Here is a 27,157-nt window from a genome sequence, read left to right as displayed (position 1 = left end):
GCAGGGGGCAAGTATAAGGACGAAGAAGTTTGGGACGAAAGACGATGCATTCAGATTGAGGTACATCCAGGATCCAATTCCCAGTAGACACCTGGAGTTGGGGGTTCATGGTGGGAAGGGGAGTTCAAGACTAATGACATGGAACTGGGCGGTGTCATCGGTGGATGGTGGGTGAAGCCAGGAGTTTATTTAAGGTCCCAATCTGGATGTGGAGCGTGTAGTGAAATCAGAACAAACCCGCCACAAAGCTGAGATTGCAGGCTTCTCTTCTCTTCCTCCAATTCCATTTTGGAAGAAATTTGAGAATTGACTAAACAATGTAAGTAAACTCAAGAAAACCAGGAAAGGGAAAGTAGCACGGGGTAGTGATCAGTAGTATTTAAATACTACCAGGAGGCATATTAGCACTTTTCAAGGAAGGTGACATCAATACATATTTTCAACAAGTGGGACGTAAAGCTACTGCAATACACGTGCTAAAATAATTTCAATAATAGGGAATGAATGGTAAAAGAATAGGAAAAAAACACAATTTTTAGTCTACTGATATACAAAAAATAGACACTCAGATATTTGTTCAAATAACACTAAGCAAATAAATTCGTCTTCACATTATGCTTGTCTCAACAGATGAGGATTCTGTAAACAGCTCTTGGTTTTCTTGTGAAAAGATCTATTTCTTTCATCTTCGTGTCCCACCCTGCTCCTGCCTGAAAGGTGCCCCAATAAACACATAATGAATTAATATCAGTTTGCATTACCTATTTTGCAACCCCTTTGAAAAGTATAGGCAAGCTAATACCAGGAGCTCATCCACTGCAAGTCCTCAGGGCATCATGCCCTAACCGCACACCTCTGCTTGCACACCCAGAAAACCACAGCCTGCAAGAAGAAAGAGATCACTGCAGCCTGTACCTTAGTTCACAGAATGACACCAATTACCCATGTCATCGTCCTCCTACTTTTTCAACACTCTAACATCCAGATCTTACTATTTATTCTCTGAAACCAGAAGTACTTTTGAAGTAGGCTGAGGCTAGAATCTCCGGAAACAGTAGGCTGATGCAAAACAAAGAGCCACGGACGTTCCGGAGTCCCTGACCCTCCAGCTGCAGTTTCCGCCTTTCCTATAGGAAGGATCACAACTTGGACTGCTGATAATACAAGGCTGCACCGGAGTATAAGGCCCATCACCTACTTCATTTTACTTATTCTTTTACTCACACTGTGCACCTACTATGTGCCAAGAAATGAACGAAATGAAAGAATGAACCTTCTCCACAGAAAAAACAAAATGCACAGAGGCACTGAATTCTGCATGTAGTTGCAGCAGATTCACAGACCTCCCCTCTAAAAGAAAGAAGACAGAATTAAAGACACATTTTCTAACATTCAATTAAATATCAATATATATTTCTTAAATTCCGTCACATCACTCTGCTTACCACAGTTATATATTAGCAGTGTACACCTCTTCTCAATATCCTCAAATTCTCTTTATTTCCTTGAAGTATTCCTGCTACTTTCTCTGCTCCATCTTCCCATTTTACTATATAAATGTTCAAAGCTAAAACCCAGAAATAAGGAATCACTTTACATGGATTGGAATAAAAGAGAATCATAAACAAAATTCCTGACTATTTAAAAAATGTGGGACTTCCCTGGTGGCGCAGTGGTTAAGAATCCGCCTGCCCCAATGCAGGGGACACAGGTTTGAGCCCTGGTCCAGGAAGATCCCACATGCCGCGGAGCAACTAAGCCCATGCACCACAACTCAACTACTGAAGCCCGCATGCCTAGAGCCCGTGCTCCACAAGAGAAGCCACCGCAATGAGAAGCCCGCACACCACAACAAAGAGTAGCCCCCGCTCGCCACAACTAAAGAAAGTCCACGTGCAGTAACGAAGATCCAACGCAGCCAAAAATAAATTAATTTTAAAAAATAAAATAAAATAAAAAATGTGATTACCGCAACAGCAGCAGCAGTAGCAACCAAGTGATACTAATGGCAGGAGCTGACCCTTCTTATCCTCAAAATACAAAGAGCACTGCTATCACACCCTCTCGACACCCAGGGAAATGAGAAACCTACAAGGTTGCCTTAACTGGCTGTGGTCCACCACCACTTGTAATTGGCAAAACCTCCCAAGTGTGCTTGAAGCCAATGGTTTTGCTCTGAATCCCTGCAGGACAAACATTATTTCCCATAGATCACCACATTTCCTTGTAAAAGGATCTCACACCTTTTTATTTTTATTATTATTATTTGCGGTACGCGGGCCTCTCACTGTTGTGGCCTCTCCCGTTGTGGAGCACAGGCTCCGGACGTGCAGGCTCAGCGGCCATGGCTCACAGGCCCAGCCACTCTGCGGCATGTGGGACCTCCTGGACGGGGGCACGAACCCGTATCCCCTGCATCAGTAGACGGACTCTCAACCACTGCGCCACCAGGGAAGCCCTCTCACACCCTTTTAGAAGATAGTATCCACCCCCAGAAAACCAACCACCACTGGGGGATCCTGAACCCTGTATTCCAGGGTCCTTGGTTGAACCTCTGCTGTGACACTTTGCCCCGTCTGTACATCTGTACAGTGGTCTCAGCGCATCACCCTGCTCTCCCCCGATGAAGTCAACACAGTCAATACCTTGGACATGATATAAGGAATTTAAAACAACAGTATGAATGACCCAAGGACTGAAAGAAAAGGTGAGAGAGACAACAACAAAGAAGAAAGTAACAACAGGAAACCATCTGCAAGCCGAGGAGACCCCGGGGATTCTGGATCCGGTGGCAAACCAACCCAGAACCGGACTGCTATGGGGCCCACACTCCTCACCAAGAGTTTTATCTCTGAAACCACTGAAAATGCTGGAAATGTCTTAATGATCCAGAAGCCGGAAACCGCTCAGACAATAAAATCACTCTCACACACAAGAGACCCCACAGACCGTACAGTCTGTCTACACAGGCACGATAGCAAACACAGAAAAGGCCACTGCTGGGACATTTAAGCACAGTTCCTACAACCTTGCGTACTAGCCTAAAAGAAAGGAAAATACAAACTCCCAAACTGGCCAAATTAGTGCTTATTGTAAAACACAAATCTAATTAGACACTTAACATCAAAATTGCCAGAAATAAACACACACTTCATGTAAACAAACCATTAATAGGCTGTTGCTTTTTCTTTGAAAGAAGCACATTATTTATAAACTGCTACCACCTTAAAACTGGCCTCATTCAATCCTGTCAGACAGTGAAACACACTTAGGCAAGTGGTAAATTGGGTGGGGGGGAAGTCACTTCACAAATTGTGACATCACTACGTGTCATAAGTGAATAAAACAGAACGTTGCACAAGACTGTATAAAGACAAGATCTTTATTCAATACCTTCACCAAGAAAGAAAGGCTGAATTAAACTTCCACATGTGATGAAACTGTAGGTTCACTTATCAGTTTCCCCTCATAAAATAACAGTAATGGAAAACCCCTCAAATTAGTGATCCAGACTTCCTGGTGTCAAATATTCCCAGTGGAGCCTTCAAAACCACAAGAGAGTCAGGAAATCTGAGTGCCAGCTTGCATGGGTGCTCTGGGAAGACTGGCCGCTGTGCCCTAACCTGGCCGCCTTCCTGGAAGCTACCACCAGGTGACATCCCTGGGATATACGCTCCCTGATAAACAAGACACAACACGTGTGCAAAGAAATGGGTCTGACTGATGAGAATCTAACGAACGCTGTCTGGGTCACAGGACTCGAAAGAAAAGAAGCTTTGCAAAGACACACCACCAATACTCCAAGCACTCTGGATCGCACTTCCACCCCGGGAATTCGCTCTTCGGAGGTAGCTGTCAGCTTCATTCCACTTCCTGGAGGATGAGCTCTGGGGCTGGACCGCACATCCTGCGGTCTCTGTACCATCAGTGCCAGGCGGGACACAGGTGCCGGGGTGAACAGAGCAGCAGATCGACTGGGGTGAAGCCCTGCGAGAGGCGGGGCGGAGAAGCTGGGCAGAAAGAATGAAGCACAGAAAGAGTCTTCAAGGGTGAAGGGGGGAGTCACCCGGCCAGAGGCTGCAGAGGAAGAAGAGGGAGGCGGGGCCACAGCCCCTCCTGCAGGGCAGCTCTGATCCCAGGGGGAGGGCTGCTGAGTTTCCACCCTCTTTCAAACACAGAAAGCAAACGCACAGGTTCTCATAGACCTGGAATAACAATCCTTGATTTGCAAACAAATAATACAGCTTCACAATGCCTTATCCACAATTCCAACACCAAATGGCTCCAGAATCGAACATGTTTTCGTAAGTTTCTGAGAAGCACATTCGGCAAAGCCGAATCTGGACCCATGCAAGATTATTTATAATATGCATTTACTCCCATGTTGCAGAGAAGGCACATGTCCCCGCAGAGCCGTCAATGATTGGACTACGGAGTTCTGCCTTCAGCATCACAGGGGATGTTACATGTTCTGATCACCTTCCCTACTGCCTTTCTAAAATGGGAAAAAATCTGGACTCTAACATCTGGCCATAGGGATTTCAGGCAAGGCATCGTGGCGCTCTTAGCAGTGTGCTGGCTCTCGAGAACTCACGGTTAAATTTTCAGGAATTCTGCAAACCCACTGTTAAACATAGTCATCATTAAAATTTACTTATGCAAACTTACAATTAAATAAATTCAGTTAAAATCAAAGGTAAATAAATAAAACTCACCCCTTCCTAATTACACTACTGCATTTCACTGCTCTCTGTGGTCTGAGGATATGCATGTCTCTCTCATCCACAGGGTGGAAATGTTACATAATGGTGTAAATGGTGTGTTTCCAACTCCACACTCACTGACGACATCACACTGGTTCTCGACATGGGCCGCAGTAGAGCATTCACACCACAGAAACCAACAAACTCTACAAATCAGTGGGTTGTTGAACATTTACAGGCATAGCTGTGCTTTAGGCTCTCTTGACACTCTGAAGACAAAGATGAACCATGAGTATCTCACGATGGTAGAGCTCAGAACGGGCTCCAGTGCACAACAGACAGCGTAGAAGGGGAATTTGAGAGACAAGGTCTATGGAGCAGAAACTTCAGGAACCCCAGGGCCCCTTTCCCAGGGTTCTGTTAGCAATCAGAGAATAAGCCCTGTAGACAGCCTCCTTCCTGGCCTCCCACCCCATTCCCAGGGCATTACTTAGAGGTCAGCTCCCAACTGCCAGCAAGCATCAGGGAGGGATTAACCATTTTATTCAATGTTAAGGCCCCAGGGCCTCAACCCGTGCCTTGCACATAGTAGGTACACAGTAAATATTTACTGAAGGAATGAATGAATACTCCAAAGCACCTTGTGGTCCAATAACGCTATATTTCAAATCCTGTAAGGTAAGAAAAAGTGCCAAACAAACAGACCCTTTGCTAAACCTCTTCCAGTAGAAGAATTCATGAGGTGAAAAAAATGAGTACTCTATTATATTTATAAAGATAGAAGTATATGAAATTTCCTTTACTTTCTGATTTAAGTAAGTAGTTTTGCTTGAGTCTGAAATCTATTACTTGCAATATTGTTTCTATGAAAAAAACAACAGAGTTCCAAATAACTGATTTTAAAATGAGGTTTTAGAGCACAAATCCATTCCTAAGTTGGAGATAGAAGCCTAAATATATAGTCACCATAGCAACTTTTTCACAAGCTCTCATAGCCTTAATTTGAGATACAGGTAAAATTTTAAAGAAAAAAATATAACCACCATTCAAAACAATTAAATAATCAAAACATTCCATAAAGACATATTCACAATAATATAGAAAATGCAGGAGCCAATTTTTCAGGAGATAAAATTAATGCTTCTTTCCTAACCTTAATACATTATTTATAAGGCACTCAGAAGGTTTCGTATTTGTTGCCTAAGAGAACCATCATCCTGTACATAACTGTGTGTAACTGATATTTCACACATGGTAACTGCATGAGAAACACAAATGCAAAGAGGAGGCAAGGATTTCCAATGCATATACACCTAACATTCTAAATGCTTCCTTTACAGAAGTGGAAATTTAAACCTCCCCAATCTGTAGTATGAGACTCAAAAAGACTTCCGCCCTAAGATCTAATCTATGTTCCTAAAGGAATAACAAAGTTCTCTTATTCTATAGATCCTCCACAGATGAAGTCTGGCCTCACGGGCAACCTCCAATTTGAATCTTGTGCAAACCCCCTGAAGCCCAAGACGGCACACCCTCTCCTGCTGACAGCGTAACCTCTGTCTCCTGAACCGAGGAAGCCACAGGTGTGCAACAGGACGATCCATCTTGTGTGGCAGGTGTCGGATCACAGGGAGGAGCGGCTCTGGGCAGTTCAGCTGCCTCACCTGCTGCTGTTTTTCAGAACCATCTCTGCACACAGCAGCTACAGGAAGCCCAGAACAAAGCATGTTCTTTAGCCCTGGTACAGCGCACTTTAAGAAAACCCACAATATATCTTTATCCCACAAATAGTGAATAATAAGCGCCATAGGGACCCACTCCATCCAGAAAAATATACTTACAATAACTTTTAGGGACCTCCCTGGTGGTCCAGCAGTTAAGACTCCTGCTTCCAATGCAGGGGGCGCTGCTTCAAACCCTGGTCAGAGAACTAAGATCCCACATGCTGGAGACCTTCAAGATGGCAGAGGAGTAAGACATGGAGATCACCTTCCTCCCCCAAAATACATCAGAAATACATCTACATGTGGAACAACTCATACAGAACACCTACTGAATGCTCAGACCTCAGACCTCCCAAAAAGCAAGAAATTCCTCACGTACCTGGGTAGAGCAAAAGAAAAAAGAAAAAACAGCGACAAAAGAATAGGGATGGGGGGGCTTCCCTGGTGGCGCAGTTGTTGAGAGTCCGCCTGCCAATGCAGGGGACGCAGGTTGGTGCCCCGGTCAGGGAGGATCCCACATGCCGCAGAGCGGCTGGGCCCCGTGAGCCACGGCCGCTGAGCCTGTGCGTCCGGAGCCTGTGCTCCTCAACGGGAGAGGCCACAGCGGTGAGAGTCCCGCGTACGGGGGAAAAAAAAAAAAAAAAAAATAGGGACAGGACCTGCACCTCTGGGAGGGCACTGTGAAGGAGGAAAAGTTTCCACACACTAGGAAGCCCCTTCGCGGGCAGAGACGGGGGGTGGCGGAGTGGGAGAAGCTTCGGAATCGCGGAGGAGAGCTTAGCCACAGGGGTGCGGAGGGCAAAGCAGAGATTCCTGCACAGAGGATCGGTGCCGACCGGCACTCACCAACCCGAGAGGCTTGTCTGCTCCCCGGCTGGGGCAGGTAGGGGCTGGGAGCTGAGGCTCGGGCTTCGGTCGGAGCGCAGGGAGAGGACTGGGGTTGGCGGCGTGAACACAGCCTGAAGGGGACTAGTGCACCACAGCTAGCCGGGAGGGAGTCCGGGAAAAAGTCTGGAGCTAACGAACAGGCAAGAGACCATTGTTTCGGGGTGTGCAAGGAGAGGGGATTCAGAGCGCCACCTAAAGGAGCTCCAGAGACGGGCGCGAGCTGCGGCTATCAGCGGGGACCCAAGAGACGGGCATGAGACGCTAAGGCTGCTGCTACCACCACCAAGAAGCCTGTGTGCAAGCACAGGTCAGTATCCACACCACCCCTCCCAGGAGCCTGTGCAGCCCACCACTGCCAGGGTCCCGTGATCCAGGGACAACTTCCCTGGGAGAACACAGGGCGCGCCCAGGGCTGGTGCAACGTCACGCCAGCCGCTGCAGCCGCAGGCTCGCCCCGCATCCATACCCCTCCCTTCCCCCGGCCTAAGTGAGCCAGAGACCCCGAATCAGCTGCTACCGTAACCCCGTCCTGTCTGAGCGAAGAAGAGATGCCCTTAGGCGACCTAAACACAGAGACGGGGCCAAATCCAAAGTTGAACCCCAGGAGCTGTGCGAACAAAGAAGAGAAAGGGAAACCTCTCCCAGCAGCTTGAGAAGCAGAGGATTAAATCCCCACAATCAACTTGATGCACCCCGCATCTGTGGAATACCTGAGTAGACAATGAATCACCCCTATATTGAGGTGGTGTATTTTGGGAGCAACGGTAGACTTCGGGTTTGCTTTCTGCATCTAATTTGTTTCTGGTTTTATGTTTATCTTAGTTTAATATTTAGAGTTTATTATCTTTGGTAGATTTGTTTATTGATTTGGTTGCTCTCTTCCTTTTTTATATATAAATTTTTTTTTCCTTTTTCTCTTTTTGTGTGTATGTGTATGCTTCTTTGTGTTATTTTGTCTGTATAGCTTTGCTTTTACCATTTGTCCTAGGGTTCTGTCTCTCTTTTTTTTTTTATAAGTATAGTTTTTAGCGCTTATTATCATTGGTGGATTTGTTTTTTGGTTTGACTGCTTTATTCTTTCTTTCTTTTGTTTTTCTTATTACTTTTTATTTTTAAAAATTTTTTTCATTTTTTATTTTAATAACTTTTTATTTATTTATTTATTTTTTTCTCCCTTTTCTTCTGAGCCATGTGGCTGACAGGGTCTTGGCACTCCAGCCTGGTGTCAGGTCTGAGCCTCTGAGGTGGGAGAGCCAAGTTGGGGACACTGGTCCACCAGAGACCTCCCAGCCCCAAATAATATCAATCGGTGAGAGCTCTCCCAGAGATCTCCATCTCAACACTAAGACCCAGCTCCACCCAAAGACCAGCAAGCTCCAGTGCTGGACACCCCATGACAAACAACAAGCAAGATAGGAACACAACCCCATCCATTAGAAGAGAGGCTGCCTAAACCATAATAAGGTCACAGACACCCCAAAACACACCACCGGACGTGGTCCTGCCCACCAGAAAGACAAGATCCAGCATCACCCACCAGAACACAGGCACCAGTCCACTCCACCAGGAAGCCTACACAACCCACTGAACCAACCTTACCCACTAGGGACAGACACCAAAAACAACAGGAACTACGAAACTGCAGCCTGCTAAAAGGAGAACCCAAACACAGTAAGTTAAGCAAAATGAGAAGACAGAGAAATACACTGCAGATGAAGGATCAAGGTAAAAACCCATCAGACCAAACAAATGAAGAGGAAATAGGCAGTCTACCTGAAAAAGAATTCAAAGTAATGATAGTAAAACCTTAGAAATAGAATGGAGAGAATACAAGAAACGTTTAACAAGGACCTAGAAGAACTAAAGAGTGAACAAACAATGATGAACAACACAATAAATGAAATTAAAAATTCTCTAGAAGAAATCAATAGCAGAATAACTGAGGGAGAAGAACAGATAAGTGACATGGAAGATAAAATAGTGGAAATAACTACTGCAGAGCAGAATAAAGAAAAAAGAATGAAAAGAATTGAGGACAGCCTCAGAGACCTCTAGGGCAACATTAAACACACCAACATTCAAATTATAGGGGTCCCAGAAAAAGAGAGAAAAAGAAAGGGACTGAGAAAATATTTGAAAAGAGTATAGTTGAAAACTTCCCTAATATGGGAAAGGAAAGAGTCAATCAAGTCCAGGAAGCACAGAGAGTCCCATACTGGATAAATCCAAGGAGAAACATGCCAGGATACATATTAATCAAACTATCAAAAATTAAATACAAAATATTAAAAGCAGCAAGGGAAAAATAACATACCAGTGAATCCCCATAAGGTTAACAGCTGACCTTTCAGCGGAAACTCTGCAAGCCAGAAAGGAGTGGCAGGACATATTTAAAGTGATGAAAGGGAAAAATCTACCACCATGATTACCCTACCCAGCAAGGATCTCATTCAGATGCGACAGAGAAATTAAAACTTTTACAGACAAGCAAAAGCTAAGAGAATTCAGCTCCACCAAACCAACTTTAGGCAGGAAACACAAGAGAAGGAAAACACCTACAATAACAAACCCAAAACAGTTAAGAAAATGGTAAAAGGAACATACATATCGATAACTACCTTAACTGTAAATGGATTAAATGCTCCAACCAAAAGACATAGACTGGCTGAATGGATATAAAAACAAGACCCATATATATGCTGTCTACAAGAGACCCACTTCAGACCTAGGGACACATACAGACTGAAAGTTAGGGGACGGAAAAAGATATTCCATGCAAATGGAAATCAAAAGAAAGCTGGAGAAGCAATTCTCATCTCAGACAAAATAGACTTTAAAACAAAGACTATTACAAGAGACAAAGAAGGATACTACATAATGATCAAGAAATCAGGGCTTCCCTCGTGGTGCAGTGGTTGAAGTCCACCTGCCGATGCGTGGTGCAGTGGTTGAGAGTCTGCCTGCCGATGCAGGGGACGCAGGTTCGTGCCCCGGTCTGGGAAGATCCCACATGCTGTGGAGTGGCTGGGCCCATGAGCCATGGCCACTAAGCCTGCGCATCCGGAGCCTGTGCTCCGCAACGGGAGAGGCCACAATAGTGAGAGGCCCACGTACCGCAAAAAAAAAAAAAAAAAAAAAAAAAGAGAGAGAAAAAAGAAATCAACCCAAGAAGAAGATATAACAATTGTAAATATTTATGCACCCAACACAGGAGCACCTCAATACATAAGGCAAATGCTAACAGCTATAAAAGGGGAAATTGACAGTAACACAATCATAGTAGGGGATTTTAACACCCCACTTTCACAAATGGACAGATCAACCGAAACGAAAATAAATAAGGAAACACAAGCTTTACATGACACATTAAACAAGATGTACTTAATTGATATTTATAGGACATTCCATCCAAAAACAACAGAATACACTTTCTTCTCAAGTGCTCATGGAACATTCTCCAGGATACATCATATCTTGGGTCACAAATCAAGCCCTGGTAAATTTAAGAAAATTGAAATCATATCAAGTATCTTTTCCGACCACAATGCTATGAGACTAGATATCAATTACAGGGAAAAAATCTGTAAAAAACACAAACAGGGCTTCCCTGGTGGTGCAGTGGTTGAGAGTCTGCCTGCCGATGCAGGGGATGTGGGTTCATGCCCCAGTCTGGGAAGATCCCACATGCCGCGGAGCGGCTGGGCCCGTGAGCCATGGCCGCTGGGCCTGCGCATCCGGAGCCTGTGCTCTGCAATGGGAGAGGCCACAACAGCGAGAGGCCAGTGTACCGGAAAAAAATAAAAAGAAAAACACAAACAAATGGAGACTAAACAACACACTACTAAATAACCAAGAGATCACTGAAGAAATCAAAGAGGAAATCAAACACTACCTAGAAACAAATGACAATTAAAACACAACAACCCAAAACCTATGGGATGCAGCAAAAGCAGTTCTAAGATGGAAGTTTATAGCAATACAATCCTACCTCAAGAAACAAGAAACAACTCAAACAACCTAACCTTATACCTAAAACAATTAGAGAAAGAAGAACAAAAAACCCCCCCCAAATTTATCAGAAGGAAAGAAATCATAAAGATTAGATCAGAAATAAATGAAAAAGAAATGAAGGAAACAATAGCAAAGCTCAATAAAAGTAAAAGCTGGGTGGCTTCCCTGGTGGCGCAGTGGTTGAGAGTCCGCCTGCTGATGCAGGGGACACGGGTTCGTGCCCCAGTCTGGGAGGATCCCACGTGCCGCGGAGCAGCTGCGCCCGTAAGCCATGGCCACTGAGCCTGCGCGTCCGGAGGCTTTGCTCCGCAATGGTAGAGGCCACAGCAGTGACAGGACTGCGTACCGCAAAAAACAAAAACAAACAAAAAAAGTAAAAGCTGGTTCTTTGAGAAGATAAACAAAATTGATAAACCATTAGCCAGACTCATCAAGAAAAAAAGGGAGAAGAAGACTCAAATCAATAGAATTAGAAAAGAAAATAAAGTAAAAATGACACTGCAGAAATACAAAGGATCATGAGAGATTACTACAAGCAACGCTATGCCAATAAAATGGACAACCTGGAAGAAATGGACAAATTCTTAGAAATGCACAACCTTCCAAGACTGAACCACGAAGAAACAGAATATATAAACAGACCAATCACAAGCACTGAAAGTGAGACTGTGATTAAAAATCTTCCAACAAACAAAAGCCCAGGACCAGATGGCTTCACAGGTGAATTCTGTCAAACATTTAGAGAAGAGCTAACACCTATTCTCAAACTCTTCTAAAATACAGCAGAGGGAGGAACACTCCCAAACTCATTCTACGAGGCCACCATCACCCTGATACCAAAACCAGACAACGATGTCACAAAGGAAGAAAACAACAGGTCAATATCACTGATGAACATAGATGCAAAAATCCTCAACAGAATACTAGCAAACAGAATCCAACAGCACATTAAAAGGATCATACACCATGATCAAGTGGGGTTTATCCCAGGAGTGCAAGGATTCTTCAGTATACGCAAATCAATCAATGTGATAAACCATATTCACAAACTGAAGATATGATCATCTCAACAGATGCAGAAAAGGCTTTTGACAAAATTTAACACCCATTTATGATAAAAACCCTCCATAAAGTAGGCACAGAGGGAACTTACCTCAACATAATAAAGACCTTATATGACAAACCCACAGCCAACATCATTCTCAATGGTGAAAATCTGAAAGCATTTCCTCTAAGATCAGAAACAAGACAAGGTTTTCCACTCTCACCAATATTATTCAACATAGTTTTGGAAGTTTTAGCCACAGTAATCAAAGAAGAAAAACGAGTAAAAGGAATCCAAATGGGAAAAGAAGAAGTAAAGCTGTCACTGTTTGCAGATGAATGACATGATACTATACATAGAGAATCCAAAAGACGCTACCAGAAAACTACTAGATCTATTCAATGAATTTGGTAAAGTAGCAGGATACAAAATTAATGCACAGAAATCTCTTGCATTCCTATACACTAATGATGAAAAATCTGAAACAGAAATTAAGGAAACACTCCCATTTACCACTGCAACAAAAAGAATAAAATACCTAGGAATAAACCTACTGAAGGAGACAAAAGACCTGTATGCAGAAAACTATAAGACACTGATGAAAGAAATTAAAGATGATACAAACAGATGGAGAGATATACCATGTTCTTGGATTGGAAGAATCAACATTGTGAAAATGACTATACTACCCAAAGCAATCTACAGATTCAATGCAATTCCTATCAAACTACCAATGGCATTTTCACAGAACTAGAACAAAAAATTTCACAATTTGTACGGAAACACAAAACACCCGAAGAGCCAAAGTAATCTTGAGAAAGAAAAAAGTAGCTGGAGGAATAAGGCTCCTGGACTTCAGACTATACTACAAAGCTACATTAATCAAGACAGCATGGTACTGGCACAAAAACAGAAATACAGATCAATGGAACAGGACAGAAAGCTCAGAGATAAACCCACACACATATGGTCAACTAATCTATGACAAAGGAGGCAAGGATATACAATGAAGAAAAGATAGCCTCTTCAATAAGTGGTGCTGGGAAAATTGGAGAGGTACATGTAAAAGAATGAAATTAGAACACTCCCTAACACCATACACAAAAATAAACTCAAAATGGATTAAAGACCTAAACATAAGGCCAGACACTCTAAAACTCATAGAGGAAAACATAGGCAGAATACTCTATGACATAAATCACAGCAAGATCCTTTTTGACCCACCTCCTAGAGAAATGGAAATAAAAACAAAAATAAACAAATGGGACCTAATGAAACTTCAAAGCTTTTGCACAGCAAAGGAAGCCATAAACAATATGAAAAGACAACCCTCAGAATGGGAGGAAATATTTGCAAATGAAGCAACAAAGGATTAATCTCCAAATATACAAGCAGCTCGTGCAGCTCAATATCAAAAAAACAAACAACCCCATCCGACAATGGGCAGAGGACCTAAATAGACATTTCTCCAAGGAAGAGAGACAGGCTGCCAACAAATACATGAAAGATTGCTCAACATCACTAATCATTAGAGAAATGCAAATCAAAACTACAATGAGGTATCACCTCACACCAGTCAGAATGGCCATCAGCAAAAAATCTACAAACAGTAAATGCCAGAGAGGGTGTGGAGAAAAGGGAACCCTCTTGCGCTGTTGGTGGGAATGTAAATTGATACAGCCACTATGGAGAACAGTATAGAGGTTCCTTAAAAAACTAAAAATAAAACTACCATATGACCCAGCAATCCCACTACTGGGCATATACCCTGAGAAAACCATAATTCAAAAAGAGTCATGTACCACAGTGTTCATTGCAGCACTGTTTACATTTACCAGGACATGGAAGCAACCTAAGTGTCCATCGACAGATGAATGGATAAAGAAGATGTGGCACATATATACAATGGAATATTACTCAGCCATAAAAAGAAACGAAATTGAATTATTTATAGTGAGGTTGATGGTCCTAGAGTCTTTCATATAGAGTGAAGTAAGTCAGAAAGAGAAAAACAAATACCGAATGCTAACACATATATATGGAATCTTAAAAAAAAAAGGTCTGAACAGCCTAGGGGCAGGATAGGAATAAAGACACAGTCATAGAGAATGGACTTGAGAACATGGGGAGGGGGAAGGGTAAGCTGGGACAAAGTGAGAGAGTGGCATGGACATATATACACTACCAAATGAAAAACAGATAGCTAGTGGGAAGCAGCCGCATAGCACAAGGAGATCAGCTTGGTGTTGTGTGACTACCTGGACGGGTGGGATAGGGAGGGTGGGAGGGAGACACAAGAGGAAGGAGATATGGGGATATATGTTTATGTATAGCTGATTCACTTTGTTATACAGCAGAAACTGACACAACAATGTAAAGCAATTATACTCTAATAAAGATGTTAGGAAAAAAAAAACCCAAAAAATGAAAGGTCCCTCATGCCTCACAGCCAAATAATAATAATAATAATAAATTTAAATAAAATGGTATGAAATGGAACAGAAAAGAATAGAAAATATCAATGTATATTTTAAGTAGGAAGTCTGTTTACAGATTTACATATTTGTTCACTGGGCCACCAAGTCAAATGCACCTCTTCCTCTAGAGTGTTTGTCCCAGGGACATTGGCAGGTGTGGAGACACTTCTGGTTGTCACAACTGGGGGAGTGTGGTATTGACACTAGCTGGTACAGGTCAGGGAAATCCGCTAAACCTCCTACAACGCTCAGGACAGTCCCACGCAACCAAGAACAAACAATCCAGCCCCAAATGTCTCCAGTGCCAACACTGGAGACAGCCACAATTTTCAAGACCACTAACTGACCTTGTAGTTCACGCCATCTGACGGTCACTCCTACAGGGCCCACGTATGCATTGCTGTAAGTGGAATCTGCTAATACTTAAGAAGTAAATGTAGGGCTTCACTGGTGGCACAGTGATTAACAATCCGCCTGCCAATGTAGGGGACATGGGTTCGAGCCCTGGTCTGGGAAGATCCCACATGCCACGGAGCAACTAAACCCATGTACCACAACTACTGAGCCTGTGCTCTAGAGCCTGCGAGCCACAACTACTGAGCCCACCAGCCACAACTACTGAAGCCTGCGCGCCTAGAGCCCATGCTCCGCAACAAGAGAAGCCACCGCAATGAGAAGCCTACGTACCACAAGGAACAGTAGCCCCCACTCACCACAACTAGAGAAAGCCCGTGCACGGCAACAAAGACCCAACGCGGCCAAAAATAAATAAATAAATTTATATATATAAAAAAAAAAGAAGTAAATGTAACCGTAGCCTCTCAATGGACACAGTTAAAACTTGGTTCCAATTTTTTTTCCTATAATAAAAATGACGGGGCTTCCCTGGTGGTGCAGTGGTTGAGAATCTGCCTGCCAATGCAGAGGACACGGGTTCGAGCCCTAGTCTGGGAAGGTCCCACATGACGCGGAGCAACTAGGCCCGTGAGCCACAACTACTGAGTCTGAGCGTCTGGAGCTTGTGCTCCGCAACAAGAGAGGCCGCGACAGTGAGGGGCCCGTGCACTACGATGAAGAGTGGCCCCCACTCGCCACAACTAGAGAAGGCCCTCGCACAGAAACATAGACCCAACACAGCCAAAAGTAAATAAATAAATTAATTTTTTTTAAAAAATGACGGATGCTCACTGCAGAGAGTTGTGAAACTGAAAGAGAATAAAGGATTTTGTGACAAATGAATAAAAAGATAGAGCAAGGCAGGACAGTCTCATAATTTGTAAATCCTTTACCAGAAAGTAATAAATTCCTATGCTCTACACATTGTGAAGAAGCCACTGGTTTCAGGTTTTGCTTTTTTTTGGTTTAAACTTCACAACTTTTCACACAAGAACTTTAACAATAAGACAGCTCTCACATCATCATAAACAACCAGAGTAAGTTACTAGAGTTGACTAAAATATCCTAAAACAGAAGATGGTGAGAAAGGGAGAACGAGAAAGAGAAAAATAAAGGAGAGACAAGACCAAGCCAGGAAAACACAAGCAGAAACCTACTTCCTATTCACCGCTTGTGCTTTTCAAACCACAATGCAAGTTGGAGTGTTTCTGGTTTGAAACTGCTAAGTTTTGCGCCTGCTGACAGAGGCACTGCCATGGAAAAGCACAGCCTGGTGAAGGATTGAACGCAGACAAGCTCCTCTTTGCTTTTCAAACTGCTAAGAAAGAGACGAAGCAACAGAACTACAACAAACTGTAAAGTTCTAAGTTAAGGATTTTGCTTAAAAGATTTTTTTATCACAGTCTAATATATTTTCATCATTATATTTAAAAGAAATCTACGTTCAAAAGAAAAGTGGATGTCCTTGCTGTCACTAATGAGATCTCAGGGCATGAGAATTATTTCAGAAGCAGCAGCTAGTATCCAAGGGTGCATTTTTTTTCATCATTTGCATTAAGCAGAAATTTTATCAGAAGACCAATTAATAGTCAATGTAATAGCTTTGCAGAAGGAGTACTAAATTAAGTGTGTCAACACCGTACACTCAGTGCCTGCCCCTGTCTTGCACTCATCAAGAAAATTACATGAGTGAAGCTTCATTCTCACAGATGATGGCAAATCAATGGCAACTCATGACAATACTCAAGACGATTCCAGTTGTTTTAAACATCTGGTAGAAATAATGCCGTGAAAAGGAGCCTAGTCCCTGCAGATTTTTCACGAGGAAGCAAAAAAAAAAAAAAAAATTTAAGCTCACAGTCTAATATTGTTTTAAATTCTGCATCTATTTTTATATTCTGGAAAAAAATCCCTCGTTTTAATGAACCAGATCCATCAGAAACATATACAGAGTCTGTATCAAAGAAAATGACTTTTCTTAAACCACTTTCATTAAAATTAAGCCAATATTATATACTCATAATATTACATACTCATATATTATGTATAAACTTAAAGGCTATCAAAATCCTCAAAATTCTACATCATTCTAGCTCTAAAATAACTATGTAATTCTAGCTTTAAATTTCTACAATAATCCAAAACAATTCAGATTTGACCACTTACCAAAAGATGGGACTAGATGATAAGTTTGAAGTGATTTAAATGTTATCCATGCAGGTGGCCAAAAAGAAAAAGTTATATCATTTATTGGCTCAAAATAATACCTGCCCTTATAATGCCCTAACCCAGAGGTACTCGAAGTATGATCCCTGGCCAGGAGCATCATCACCGCGTGGGAACTCAGTAGAAATGCAAATACTCAGGCCCCACCCAGACTTACTGGGGGCTAGAAATCTATTTTCCCAAACCCTCCAGTCAACTCTAATCCAAAGTCAAGTTGGCAAAGCACTGCCCTAATCTGCAGGTGACAAGAACAAAGACCAGCTACAGTGTTAAGACGTCCTGTGCCGAGCGACATCTGACTTAGCTCATTTAACCCTTATGATGATTTCATGATGTAGGAACTGGTATTCTCATTACACTGGAGCAGCTCTGGCTCAGTCATATTAAGCACTAAACCGAGACTCTACAAAGCCGTGTGAAGCCAAAGTTTACTGTTAACCACTATTACCCACAGCATGCAAGGAGTGCGTCCCTCCCTTTCTGCTCCCATAGTACAAGTTCATCCACTCAGTAACTCACATAAGCTTTGTGGAAATGGACAGCTTCCCTCAGGATGTAATTTCAGTCTTCTATCCCACGCAGAAAGCCCCATATGCGTTGACGCTACCCTCCTCAAAAAATAGGCAGGGTATGAATTTCAGACAACCACTGGAGTCCTCTTTCATCAGTTCAAATTTTTATTAATTGCTTGACTAAAGAATAACTTAGGGACTTCCATGGTGGTCCAGTGCGTAAGACTCGAGATCCCAATGCAGGGGCCCTAGGTTCAATCCCTGGTCGGGGAACTAGTTCCCGCATGCGTGCCGCAACTAAGAGTTCCCACGCCACAACTAAGAAGTCTGCATGCCACAACTAAAGACCCCACATGTGGCAACTAAGACCCGGCACAGCCGAAATACGTAAATAATTTTTTTTTTTTGAAGAGTAACTTATGTGTAGCCCATCTCGCAATGTGGTCTTTACAATGTGATCTGTTACTGAATCAAGGCCACGTTTCCACAACTGGCTCATCTCTGACCAAAATCCCAACTGCCCCAATCTAAAGGGATGAGGTGAGAGACAGAACGTAACAGGCACTCCAGGAGTAGAGCTTTCAAAGTGGCCTGAGGCCCCTTAAACTCATGGGATGGGCCAAACACCACCATTGCTGGAAAGCACTTGTCAACAGAGAGAAACATGTGGACAAGATCTCAGTGAGAATCTAAAAACATGGACGTTGAGAGGGAAAACACTGATAACAGTTCTATCAAAAATTCATAACAACACCCTTAACTACACACAAGAGACGCATTAAATAAATCACTGTACATCCAAGGTATTTTAAACCAATATAGCTATTAAAAAATATAATCACAGGCATGGAAAGAACAAATGACACACCCCAAAATATTAACATATTGTAGTAAACATCTGATATTGTAGAATTACAGGAGATATATTTTCTACTTTGTACTCCTTTGTTTTTCAATGCCTTACACTATAAGCACGTTTTAATGTAAAATATATATTTATGATAAAATGAAATTAGAAAAAAATACCATAAATAAATTACTTGTTCTATACCTCTAGAACCTACTGAATTTTCAACATATATTGATAGTAAAGTAATAATGAAAAATTGTTTTAAATTTTGAAGTTAACACTTTATATTACTCAATAAAACGCTGAGTATACCAGATGAATACATTTTTGTACAAAGAAGAAAAATAAATACTTTGCAGATCAGAGCAATTACCAATACTCATTTTATCAATAAGTCTCAGGATTCCACTGGGAATAAATACATAGCTTTAATTTTCACTGTATTAACCGAGTGGTTTTCTTCTTCTTTCATATTGTTTTAGACATTTAATGTATTCTTTTGGTTCAACACAATGAATGAGCACATTAGAATTTAAGACCATCATGGAGAAGGACCCCTGACAGATAAACACTTAGTACTGCCAGAACACAAATGAAATTATCTGAAAAGGCAAGAAATTACTAGCCTGCTGTCTAGTTTTCAAACACACAAAAGGAAGAAATGTTTTTAATTTTTTTAACTTATTCCATAAGTTATTTTTCTGAAATTTAGTTATTCAATATTTGATAATAAGAACACAAATTTTCCCAGTCTACAACGGCGAATGAAACTTTCAAATCTTCATGCAAATTTATAGAACAGGTAACATTACTGAACTGCTCATCAAACAGTTAGGGGGACACCCTCACCGTCAGCCAGTTCCCATCTGCAGATCAATTCAATGAACATTAGGAATTCACAGTAATTTATAAGAGGAAACATGCAGAAACAAGATTACTTACTCTGCTTCGTTTCTTTATTTTCATACAGCCATTTAAAAATAGAACAGAAGGGGTTTCAAAGACAGATACACAGCATTTTTTACCAAACATTATAAGCAGAAACAACATAAATAATCTGCTAGAATTATGCCACATCATTTTTCCCTTGGGAAGATAAATGTTACACATACCGTGTGTATTAAATAATTATGACTGGAGATAATCACGGCACACATGAAACGTATGCATCACTGCCAAGAATTCACCTAGAGATTTATTACACTGAGACACATAGCTTTTAAGCTCTGTAAGGAACCCACATGTTTCGCTCTTAATATTACCTAGAAATGCTCATCAAGATTAGGGAGGGGACGCGAAGCACTCGGTGAGTTTGCAATCGGATGGATTACTACAGAGAGCTGTCTTATTCTCACTGCATAACCTGACACCTATTGCTCAAGTGGCAAGTCAAATTAGAATATTGTTTAACGGTGAGAGAAAAAATACACCGTGTGGACAGGCAAAACATATTTCAGGCAATGACTATGCTTAAAATGGCTAATTAACCAGCAAACTTTGATCATCATTTCTACTAACTACCAAAAAGTTAGCCTACATTAAACAAAAACTTTCCCAAGACTCGATAAATGTGGTTGTGCTTCTGTGGGCTCTAAAAGCTAATGAGATAGTGACAAGAGTTACACAACGGGGTCGGCATCCTGGGACAGCTCAGTCCCTAGTGATCAAGCACAAAGTCTCCCCATTTGATGTTTTAGGTTCTACCAGTTAGCCACCCTGTTCTTTAAAAACCTATCTGAAAGCAGTAACATGGATTAACCCTGAAAACAGTTTTCTATAAGTCAAAACAATCTCTCCCTCTCTTCCTTTCATTTTTAAATCTCATTTCCTACAGAAGTTTCTCCAATGTTTAAAACAGCATGAAATTCACTACCCAAATAGCATTAAAATCTAACCTTAAACATAGTGGTTTATGAAAAATCCTCCTCAACACTCCAGCCTTCCAAACAGGAAGTGTCATTCTTCTCTTTGGTTCGAAGACCAAGAACTAAAAGAGTCATAGAAGAGGCACCTCTGATTGCCTTTATTTTTGTAAATACTTTGAACAGGATTGCCTCCTAAGTTTTTCTTTGGTCTCTATCACATCCCAAGTCCTATTTCCAGTTCATCACTCTCAGAAGTTAGGTCATCTGAAATAGTCAGGTCTCAATTATTGGGAACAGAATGATCCAGGAATATCCATTATTGGACCTTCCATCTGCTGAGTCCAACCAACCAAACTACCCAAGCATCGATAAAGAGGATGGGCAGGAGCTGGAAAACTGAACTGCAACCATCAGATAGCTCTCATCTCAAAAGTTACATTTTTTAATGTTTTAGCCGGTATCTTCCAACAATAGAAACTTCAAGCCAATATGTTTTTTCCACACGTTAACTGTGATATCTTTTAAAATCCAGTATCTTGGAAACTGCTGGCAATAGTCCTAATTCCCACAGAAGGAACTCTGAACTAGAAGCCCTGTTGGGGTACGCTATGGATTTGTCCCAACAGAACTCTGATGGTTCCCTCTGACTTGGAGCATTTGACCACAAAGCCTTATTTAAATAAGACAACAGAGGTAACTTTCAATAATTTTCTCTTCTGAAGGTCTTAAGATTTTATGATGCACCTCATAAAGTCGAAAAGAAATAAAACATAGCCCCCTGCCTTCACTTTGTAGAGGTAGAATCTCTTCTGTTTTGAATCCACAATATAAAGTAAGACCAGTACGTGTAAGCTTTGTTGCTGTTGTCGAAGTTGGTTCTCGGAATTGTGTCGGAATCCAGCCCATCCCTGCTTCCCACTGATGCAGCTCTGCTTTTTCATTACATTGGCTGCCATTTTAGCAACAGAACATTTACAGTATCTCCTAAAATGCACTGAATTTACACACTGGCTAGAGTTGGACTTAGAAGGGTTTTGTTACTTTAAAAGATATCCCACGATCCTCAAACAGGAATAAATTTCATTGAAACACTAGAGTTACAAATTTTATCTCAAAAAGTGAACTTCATTGTGTATCTATCTTTGGATGGGTCATGTTCTTCCACTCATCTCCTCCATGTGGGAATCTACTGTGGTTCTCTGACCTCCCTGTGAGAAGGTCCTAGCATCAGAGACTGGACAGCGCAAACATCTGAGCCAGCACACACTTCTGCTTCTTCTGGATGACCATGTCCAGACAGCTCGAGGAGGGGTACCATCCGCCAGACAGAGGTCCACTCCCGTCAGTAAGAGTCACCCCGTTTTCAATCAGAATCGCCAATGACCTGATAATAAGGCGAGAACCTTGCTGGACTTTCTCACGTCTAAGCCAACTTAGTTAAAAGGAAATCCCACAAGTTGTGTGAAATGAGTCATGATTCATTTGTCGATTCCTTAAGAAAAAGCTGGAGCACCTGTAAGTGCTATGGCTGGATGCGCAGATGCACATCCAGGAAGATATGGTCCCTTCACGCCACCATGTGACACGAACATCATGGCTGAATGCTCTCCATCTTTATGTATTGAACCAGAGAGAAACTGAACCTTTCCCTTAATATATATATATATATATATATATATATATATATATATATATATATATATAAAACTTAAAAAAAACAAGTGTCCCAACTTGGGGCTTACATATTTTACAATCATTCCATATTTAGAGATAATTAGGATTTTCTTCCAACTCAGATACGAGAAAATGTTGCTTTGCTCTTTTAACTCTAAGTTAAAAAACAAGTTTAGTGTGCTGGTCTCACCCTGCTCTCTCTCTCTTGTCCCCCCGCTCCCTCTTGGGCTCACGTTCTGCCCTGCCATGCCCTTCTCTCAAGAGGCACAAGTCATCTCCCCCAGCAAGTGGGCCCGGCCTGCGGGGGAGGGCAGCATGCAGCTCCACCTTGTCCGGCTCTCGAAGCACACCACCACCTGGACCAAGGGGTATGCACGTGCCGTGGGCTATGACCTGTACAGCACCTATGATTACATACTACCACCTATGGAGAAAGCCTTTGTGAAAACCGACATTCAGATAGCTCTTCCTTCTGGGTGCTATGGGAGACTAGCTCCACATTCTGGTTTGGCTGCAAAATACTTCATAGATGTAGGGGCTGGTGTCATAGCTGAAGATTACAGAGGGAATGTTGGTGTTCTACTGTTTGATTTTGGCAAAGTCCGAAGTCAAAAAGGGTGATGGAATTGCACAGCTCATTTGTGAATGGATTTTTTACCCAGAAATAGAAGAAGTTCAAGTTTTAGATGATGCTGACAGAGGTTCAGGAGGTTTTGGTTCCACTGAAAATAATTAAAACTTTATGCCAAGAAAAGACATTTTAACTCTTGCATACGACTGACGTAAAGCTTTAAGGGAACTTCAGTAAATGGACTGAGAAAGCCTTTAAGGTGTCAAAATAACCATTATTAGAATATAACGGGAAAACCTACTGAAATGTTACGTCAGTGCTGACTGAAGTGACCATACCCTTACATAAAGCAGCGCTTCACACACTTGATGCTCCATAAACGATGCGACATAATCCAACAAGACAATGACACTTGGGAGGTACTGTCATCAGACTTCACCACGTGCTAGCGAAGACTTCGGAGAATGGCAGCAAATCACCACTCAACAACCCCTGTCCTCAGCAGCCAGGTTCAGAGCTGCGAAGTAACTCACCACAAGCCACAGTGGTCGCCAGACAGGGTTCCTGGGTCAGAACCCGCACAGACGCAGTTGACAAGGGAACCCCAGGCCTCCTCTCCGGTCCCCTGAACCCGAGTCCCCAGAGCGGATCCCCAGGGGCCACACAGGAAAACGGTGTGGGGACTGGAGTTCCCGGCCAGGTTCTGCATTCAGAGGAGAAAAGGCCTTTGTCTAAATGTCTCTGAACAGTAGAATAATTGCAAAAATGGTGTATTGGATGAATAGCAAATTCTCAGGGAAACTACAGAAAGGTAAGGGAAGATGAGCAGATGAGGGGGCAGGATGCCTGGCTCAGTGGAACACATTCGATCTGCCGGGACGCATGTTTTTATGGAACACGCTAATGACAATGGGAGAAAATCTGCGAAGAAATACAAGCATGAAACAAAAAGCAAGAGTGAGACGTGAAAGATTACGTTAATCACGTATTTGGGTTTTAGAAGAAAGGTGATTTTTTTAAAACCCCCCCACTGAACCAAATGAGTTGTAACACGTAAACAGGCACTGTTCCGTTCAAAAACATAAGACCCTCACCGTAACATTTACAATTCTACAAAAGACTCCATCAAACTCTGCCGAAGCATACCCAGTGGCTGGCATCTGAGGCTCTGGAGAGATAAAATCTGAAACTGCGTACTGCCGTTTTATGTATTTTACTGCTAGGCTACGGTGCATTTAATGCACAAATGCCAGCAGGCCAGGATACAAAAATTTACTATGGATGTGCTTTAAGTTAATGTTGATTCCAACAGTTTACCATCCATCAACTATTCTAGTGCCAGTTAGCACTTTAAAAACCATGCGTAAATATTTGAAAACCATGTTAGCAATTAAAGGGAGGAAATATTCCACATTAAAATCAGGAAGAGACTTTAGGTTACAACTTGACGTGAAACATCAAGTTTCACAGCATAACACAAAATGCTATACGCACTCTAAACCAAAAATACAACACGTAGATCCTATTTAAAATTCAGTAACTGCCAATTATTCTTTACTGCTTTCAAAACTAATAGGTCTTCTAACTGAATATGAGGTTTTAAACTTTGTGCGTCATTAAGTTATACTCCATGTTAGTGATGAGGTGCTGACAAATGCTTTCAGTGAGCTAAGAATGTGAAAAATTCTGAAGAGAGGTAGCTTAGGTTCTTTCTTTGTACTAACTTTTTAATGCCGGCCTTTTTTAAACAATAGGAAAAGTTAGAGTGTCTGGCACATGGCTTAAAGTCAAGCTTTCTTCTTAAGTCATCGAAAAAGAAGAACATAAATGCTTCATCATTTAAAGACTTTACTTTCTAAGCAGAGTAATCCCCATAGTTAAAAAAGAATTTTAATATAAACTGAAAGAAACTTAATATACCAAGTTAATCAATGACAACTCAACAGCCTTTCATAAGGTATCAGGATCCCACAGAACTGGGGCCACTTTTTAAGTCCTGAGCTTTAAGACTGGGACAAAAAACTTTTAACAGTAGGAACTGATATATTTTTATCAAGACTACACTGACTCTTTCATCTTTCACAATGAGAAAAATAGCCAAAATCATTAACTCATGGGGAACAATCTAGAAAACTAATAGTAAGATATTTCAATGGCACCGAGTACAATATTTGAGGGCCTATTAACTGGTTGAAAATGGATAAATAGATGCAGTCTTTTAAGAACAGTAATTCAAATGTTAGCTTTCAAGACATGGACTGTGGTCCCAATCCATTGAAATAGAATGATACCGCCACTATTCTACTTGAAGAAAATGTTGGGAAGTTTTACTTACATTTTTAAAATTCAATTAAAGACAAAATCTTGTATATTGCATGTATGGGAAAAGGATCTCCTAGGAAAAAAATAAGTCAAAATAACTGAGGAACAAAACAAAGTTACAGGATCAAAGAATAATGAATACTTTAAGTTTTGCTTTAACTGTTAGAAAGCCTTGTACCAAATACATGCCTGAACGCTTATCTTGCATTATTATTCTACTATCCTTATTTTTTTCTAATATCCTCAGGATGTTTTAGCTTTTTTGTAATCATAGGTATCGTGTAAGGCCACTATGCCCAAAATCAGTGCCATCCCCCATTTTCTGAGAAACACCTCCACTCACCCGCACACCTACCTTCCTACCACCCATCCAAAGGGGTGGGCGCCTGGTAAACACAGGTGTTCTGAGTGGTTCTACTTCAACCCCACGGCCACTGCCACCATCACTGCACCTGCGCCCTCCCCTTCCAGCCACACTGATGAGATCAGAGTTGGACTTTTGATCCAAACTGGACCAACTGCACTATCTCCCCAAGGAACTTGCAAGTGGGACTGAAAGACTGAAGGAGGCTGGGACTATCGTAAGGCACATTTAGGGATGTGAGACAGACAAATTATAACATGGAAACAGAGGGGCAAAGAAAGCTGCTCTAGGGGAGGAAGAATAAGGCAGAAATCCAGAAGCAAGCAAGAATTCACGTCTTGAGAAGCGGGACTCTTGGTGTTGTTCCTAATGCCGTTTTAGACCCTGTTCCTGTTCTTGTGCTGGTTGAGGTTATGAAGAACCCCTCTGGTACCATCCCAACTTCATTCTTCTTACACTAACTTCACTTGGTTCTTGTTACGTGGAACATCAAGAAACTCAACTGAATACAGCCTCACATCCTATGTGTAATAAAGGTTTAACATATGTAACTGTGCTACCGCTCTTCAATCCCTTGGCTTAAGATCATTTAGATGAACAAAGTTAAAATGTTTGGGCTTTTTCTGTCCATACCTGTTCCAATCATGGACTTCAAGGGCGATAACTAAGCCTCCCCAACACACTCTTTCCCTTCTACTAACCCACAGCCCTTCACTTTTCTATGTCCCACCCGAAAATATCTAGACAAGGATATTTCTGGTTCATAGATTGTCTGTATTTTATACAAAAACTTTCTGAACATATACATGTACCTGACCCCATCCTACCAGCAGGCACGGGTGATAAAGGAAGGTATAATAGTGGGTTTAACTTTCTCAGCCAGTATCACAGCAATGCTCAATGGACCCATTGGTTCACCCGGGACAGAGGAATATCAATCACCAAACAGTAGGTCACTGTTATCACTAGAATGTGATTTTATCTCTGAATAGTTTGGGGAAGAAAATAGACGAGAATTACTCAGCTACTTGAAAAGTAGGAATTGTGCTTTATTCAATTTTATATCCTTGGCGCCCAGCACATCATGTAGAATATAGTACATGCATAGAAAATAATTACCAATCAGAATACCTAGAAAATACAAAAGGCATGATATAATTATTATTATTATCATCATCATTATTATTATGCCAAGACTATTTCTCAATCAAAGAAAGATGCAGACAACTGTGGTATTACTGGCCGTATATAATAGATTTGGACAAAGTAAGACCTTTCAAACACACCTCCCTGTAGGGACACATTTCTCAGCTCCTACTTACTTACTGACACATGGGTTGCACATCTCTTTGCTCAAAAGTATGGCTCAAAAGTGAGTCATTATATCCCTCATTGCTACAGCCCAAATGATCTATCACGGCCACATCAGAGGCGCATTTATGACTTGCTTATTCCAAAACCAATTTGAGTGCGTGCTGTTACAAAGTTTTTGGTAGCTATAGTTCTTAACAGAAATTCTGCTTCATTTT

The 27,157-nt window shown here is 41.8% G+C and overlaps 1 protein-coding gene and 1 pseudogene across 8 annotated transcripts in view; one reads left to right on the top strand and one right to left on the bottom strand.

Moving 5' to 3' along the window:
• Positions 1 to 27,157, bottom strand: part of PARD3 (par-3 family cell polarity regulator) — a 630,692-nt gene that overhangs the window by 397,178 nt on the left and 206,357 nt on the right. The gene's annotated exons all lie outside the window — the stretch shown is intronic.
• Positions 22,618 to 23,107, top strand: LOC136119162 (deoxyuridine 5'-triphosphate nucleotidohydrolase, mitochondrial-like; annotated as a pseudogene).

This window comes from Phocoena phocoena, chromosome 2 (assembly GCF_963924675.1).
Source record: "Phocoena phocoena chromosome 2, mPhoPho1.1, whole genome shotgun sequence".
In the NCBI taxonomy this organism is placed as follows: Eukaryota; Metazoa; Chordata; class Mammalia; order Artiodactyla; family Phocoenidae; genus Phocoena; species Phocoena phocoena.
Note: the sequence above shows the minus strand (reverse complement) of the source record. Positions and strands in the feature narration are given on the sequence as shown.